The sequence below is a fragment of the Triticum aestivum genome, chromosome 4A (genome assembly GCF_018294505.1).
Source record: "Triticum aestivum cultivar Chinese Spring chromosome 4A, IWGSC CS RefSeq v2.1, whole genome shotgun sequence".
In the NCBI taxonomy this organism is placed as follows: domain Eukaryota; kingdom Viridiplantae; phylum Streptophyta; class Magnoliopsida; order Poales; family Poaceae; genus Triticum; species Triticum aestivum.
In genome coordinates this window covers 695,316,471-695,321,698 of record NC_057803.1, presented here as the reverse complement: position 1 = coordinate 695,321,698, position 5,228 = coordinate 695,316,471, and positions in this window count along the sequence as shown.

Genomic DNA, 5,228 nt, shown 5'->3' with positions numbered 1-5,228 from the left:
CGAACGCCAATCACTCCAAGGTGCTCTAGATTTGGACTGTGCCAATTGCCGGTCAGCATGATCAGTGAAGCTAAGTCTAGTATTTTCTCAGTCCAATACTAGAGTGAAAATCAGGAGGAGTATGTTCAAAATCGATCTATCTATCTATCTATCTATCTATCTATCTATATCTATACCTCTAACTAATTAGGTGCACTTCCTAAAATTCCCACATTATTTAGATTTTACGAGCGTTAATCTGGTGGGACCGAATTATTACGGTGTAGATCTATTCACAGATGAAAATAACTCACGTGTCCTTTTTAATCATCTAAAAACTCTCACGTATTTATAAATTAGAGAAGTTTATATCATGAGACCCAGCCTACAACCTACACGTAGTTGATCATTAGAAAATATCCACGCGTATTGCCCTGATCGACATTGACACATGCTTGAGGCCCAATCTCTCACGTCTCTCTCTCAATCTGCTCATTTTTTTCTCTCTCTCAATCTCTCACGTCTCTCTCTCATTCTCTCAATTTCCTTCATCTCCAGAATCTTTTGCCACTGCTCCTGCCCAACTGCCGAATCTCCCACGTCTCTCTCTCTCTCAATCTCTCAGATTTCCCTTGATCTCCTGAACTCGCTAATCCTGCCCTCTCTCAATCTCTCAGGTCTCCCTGATATCCAGAATCCTTACCATGGCTCCAGCCAATTGATGAGTCATGAGACGTTCTCCGCAATCTTCCTCTCGCCATGCACCATGTTTCCAGATCGCTATCTGTTTCTTTGGACGTGGGATGTATCAATTCCAAACAGACGGATCCATGAACATCTCTGGCCGACAGATTTGGTAGAAAAGGAAGAACAAGTTATAGGTGATTCTACAGCGGAGGAAGAGGCGGCAAGGTACAAGAACGAGCTAGAGATTTCCTTTACAAAAGAGCACAAGGCACATCAAACATCAGGTTGGGTTCGCCGGATACCCTATAACCCCAACAGTCAATCCCATGCTGTCAGCCGCCCTTGCGTTGTTCTTGCCGATAACTTTTGAGGTGTGATGCACAAGTGGACCATGCTCAGCAACTGTATGTATTCCCATAGATGTGCAATACACAATCTTGGTGGCTTGATCTATTCTCGCTCGGCTGCAGGCGCAGACACGCACATGGAACCCATGCCCCTGATCTCGATGTTATACCCAGCCATTGCTCAGATTTTTTTTTGGTAAATAGCCACTCAGATTGAAATAGGGAGATACATTGTTGTACTTCCTGTACATGTGTGTAGTTGTGGGAGGTCGTCCTGCTGTTGTGGAGGGCCTGAAGATCGGTTCAAAGTTAATGAAGCCAAGATGCGTCAAGGGTGATGCACCTGCGGCCAAAGGCTTCAGCGACATTGATGCATTACCTTGCATGCAGGTCTTCAATAATTTCATCTCTTTAACAGCAATAGTATATGTTAATATTATTTTGTATTCCTGTTTGAACCAACGGAAGGGGCATGCATATTGACTCCTAAGATCATCTACTGACTCAGCGTGAGCTAATAGTTATGATATTTCTGTTCCACTTTCAGACAAACTAAGGAGGATAAAATTTAATGGCAACGGATACATTCGGAGGGCACAAGCATAGCATCATGGTGTGGAGAGTAATGGAGTCTGTTACCGTATAGCACCAGGTTGAGATACTTCTCACATATGCGTCTAGGGGGAGATATAGCTCTTTTTTTTAAAGGTAGCAACCATTCAAGGTGGGCTCTTGCTTGGTTGCTGTAGGAACGATCCAATTATTATCATACAAAACTTTTCTTTGTTTTCAATATACTACATTTCTATTACGCTAGGATTAGTCTAGAATATATTCTTATGATTCTTGGAAGTGTTGAATATATATATGCCCGTACTTACATTAATATAAAGTAAATGTAGATCCATAGATTTGTTATTCAGCCTTTAGGTGCAGTTTAAGTTATTCATGCAGGACTGATAGATAATAGTTAGTATACCTTATCTAATGTCGATTATTGTTAATATAAGGTGGTTAGACACAAGATCCACTAAGTTTCACGTAATCATATTTGAATAACTGTTGTATGCGTTAGGTGAATACATATCTATAAGGCTTCTCGAGGAGAGATTATGCTCGATTTATTTCATATATTGCTTTCATCCTGTTTGACTCGATCGATCTAATGCATTCCACCAGGTCACATGGTCAGCGAGGATATGATGTGGAACATGTGATATGATTGCCAGCTTGCACATGCTAATTTCAATATGTTATCAGGGTGGTCCCCTTCTGTTTTCTTATGTATTCTTTGGTTTTAATCATTTCGTATCCCTGGAACTTACAACTACTATTGCATTTGATATCTTCACGAGGCATAATTATTTAGGAGCTTGCTTTAGGTTTACATAAGCATAACGACGCAAAAAATAATGTAAGATGTATAAATTTCAGAGCATTATAGCTTTAATTATCATTTTGTTATTAAGAGGCTTGATGAAGTTAGACTATTAATACAAAAAGGTTTGTTTGTTCGAGTTGAAATTTCTTTCAAATGTGGCACGTGTAATATTTTCTGTTGTCTTCTTATCTTTCTGCATGGGAATTCATTCTGATAGATCAGCAATTTATCTTCCATTACAGAGGGCATTGAACAAAAAAACAAATTGTTTTTATCTGAGATCAAATTTTTCATTAATTCTGAAAGATATGAACAAACTAATCTGCCACTATATATTGCATCCAACATTAAATAGACAAAATACAGATTTTTACATAAGCGATTACTTTTTTTACGGCATTACCAAAGTTTCTGTTGTAGTATTATCCAATCGCATTGGTGAGAGGGTGATGATTTCGTAGCTACATTATTACTGGACAAGAAATGTTCTTTTGGTAAATATTTATATCGTTCGAATATCGGTATGCGCAATGCGTGTGCAAGGCATCGACTTAATGTGACACCTGCCATGGTATATGGAGTTAAACTAAGAGTGATCCATGACATCAAGCATATGCATTGTGCTCTTCCTGTCATAGTTGACATGGACAAGGCAAGAGTAAAAAGGAAGTACATGTCGGAACCATTCTGCACAAGGGATTCAATCTTGACGTACACATGCAAGTACATGGTTATGTCGTCCAAAAGGTAATGCTTACTTCCAGAAATACTGTAATATGGTGGTCTTCTTACAACCAAAGTCTCATTGTTAGTTTTAATTGGAGCTTAACTCACCTACAAAATTATGATTTGTCGCTTTGGATTATCTGATTTTCTTTCTGTGCACATTTATTCAGATGCAAACTATCCACAGGTTATACCTTAGAAATATGCTTGGTCACTTAGAATGAGATATAATTTATACACCTCTATTTCCATGGCGATCCTATAAATCAATGCCATTGTGGTGAAGACAAAAAAAAATAGGTTACAGTTTCATATGCACTACAGTGTTTTTTTTCTTTCGTTGTAGGTTTCTTTTTGATTGTGCGAGAAATGCTGACCTTATTTCTTTTTTCCTTTTCCATATTTTATAACATCTCTAATTTTACTTCTATGTGGAAATTGAATGGGAAGGAATGACATGTGATATACTTCGGTTGTTGCTATCAATTGGCATGCTATACACTTATAAAGAGTTTACTAATTTTTTGCAACTTTTTCTCCATTTGATTATTGCTGTTTGCTATTTAAAAGAAATTGGTTGATATCGGTTACATGATAGCTCTCTCTCCGCAAAGTTCATTCCAATCACCAAGATACAATATTTCACTGTAGACACATAATAACTTTTTTAATATATATAGAATTTTCAGTGGAAAAATAATTTTTTTTACTTGCGAACAAGCATCTCTTTCAAGATATATTTGAGAGGAAAAATAGTGTGGAGCACATCTTAAGAAGAACATTACAATAAGACTATAAGTAACTGAAATTGCATATGAATCTGAATAAGTTATTTATTATTACTTCAATTAAATAATGTAGTCCTACATATTATCATGTAGTAATTGAACTTTTATTCCGAGGAACAAGTTTGTAAGTGCATAAGTAACAACTGAATATGGGGATATGGCTGATTAGCGCCACACTCTCCTCCGAAAAAAGATGACATTTCACAAACTGACATGGTCGTAAACAAGCGGCATAGACCATTCTTCGGTACATACGATTATTAGCGAATGGTATGTAGAATTTAAACAAGACATGTGCAAAAATTGACACACTAAGTTTGCTACACAATCGGAATGTTATCAATAAATCTGAATTTTATTCTTGATGGACATATAAACCATGCATATATAGACAACCTAACACAAACTACATTGATGGTAATAAATATAAGTTATTTTCTCAATATTATGCCAAATGGGCATTAACTACACTAGCCCGTGCAACTGCACGGGTTGGCGACTAGTTGAATATAATGTCAGAGGCCCTATCAGATAAGTACTTGGGGTTACCTTCCCAAGTGGGTGTTGACCGCATCGACAGTTTTATTCATTTAATTGAGAGAGTTGTGGCAAGAATTATGGGCTGGAATGAGAAGACTTTGTCCATAAGTGGCAAGGGGTTTTACTGAAAGCAATTAAGCAGGCTATTCCATCCTATGCTATGTCAGTATTTAAGATACCCAAAAATATTTGCAAGGAAATTTGTAACGCAATTGCTAGATTCTGGTGGGGAGGCACTCAAGAAAAGAAGAAACTGCACTGGAAGCTTGGTGGAATATGTGTATCTCAAAAAAAGAAGGTGGGATGGGCTTCAGAGATCTACACTGCTTTAATCAAGCTTTGCTAGCTAAACAGTGTTGGAGGTTATTAAGTGACCCAGATTCGCTTTGTGCCTAGGTATTAAGAGCGAAGTACTATCCGAATGGGGATTTATTAAACACAACCTTGAGGAAAGGGGCATCTTTTACCTGACAAAGTATCATGTCAGGATTGAAAACTTTCAAGAGGGGGTCTCTTTGGAGACTAGGCAATGGCGAATCGATTAATATCTAGTCGGGACCAGTGGATTCCTTCGAGTCATGACAGGAAAATAATGACACCAAGAGGACAATGTTTGCTGACCTCGGTGAAAGAAATCATTAACCCAGTCATGGGAGACTGGGTCGAGGAGTTACTTAGGGATAATTTTTGGCCTGTGGACGTTGAGAAGATCCTGCAAGTTCCTCTTCCATCTCACGGACAACCAGAATTTATTGCCTGGCAGTTTGCAAATTCAGGATG